Raw genomic sequence first — 900 nt, forward strand, 5'->3', positions numbered from 1 at the left:
TATATGATGTACAATTACAAGTTGAGCAGGATCTTAGGGCCTTCTGGTGTACAGGCTCTGCCTTTACCAAGTACTTTAACATCATAATACTGAAGTGATTTGTCATCAATTTGTCACACCTGATCACTATAGTGTGTGCTGAGCTGGATCCTCAAAAACATTCTATAACTCACAGATGCAATTACACATGATCTTGAAATTTGGCTCATTTGCAGCACTGCTTGACCCACTAAAAAAGATTTCAAAATCTTTATGTCTGGCACAATGTTTACGGCCAATCAAAATTTTCACCATACATTTCCTATGGGGAAGCCATAAAACTATAGTTCCATTACTACTCTTTCCCGAACTTGTAATGGAGCCAAACCATACATGTCTGTTATTCAGTGACACCCTTGCTGTCACCGCTAATCATCTGGTTGGCTAAAATGTTAACTCACTTGAGAGAATCCACTTTGAAGTTTTAGCTGTTCTTCAGTATGTTTGAAAAGTAGGAGAAAGAAGAAAAAATCCATGACTGGACCTGGGCAGCCTCGAACCTGCAGCCATCCGATTCACTTTGTTGACAAAGATTTCCATTCTTACCATCTAAAATGGATGAAAAGAGATTCTTGATAGTTTTATCATTTGTTCATTGTGCTTTTCCCCAATTGAATCACTTGTAATAGCTATTGTCTAAAGTGTTTGGTTTTGGGAATGAACCGGCAAATCATGCACCCAATTTGTAAGTTAATTGGTGTCCCACGCATTGTGAAACTGCTGCATGGTGTGATATAATTGACATAGCTATGGGTGTGAAATTTCACATCAAGAAGACTTAATAGTTGCTTTATCAAAATGTGCACAAAAAAAATTGTTTTCGTGCCGCGCCCGCGTGTTATGGCCCCGCAGGAGGAAGGC

The sequence above is a fragment of the Dysidea avara genome, chromosome 13, assembly GCF_963678975.1.
Source record: "Dysidea avara chromosome 13, odDysAvar1.4, whole genome shotgun sequence".
NCBI lineage: Eukaryota > Metazoa > Porifera > Demospongiae > Dictyoceratida > Dysideidae > Dysidea > Dysidea avara.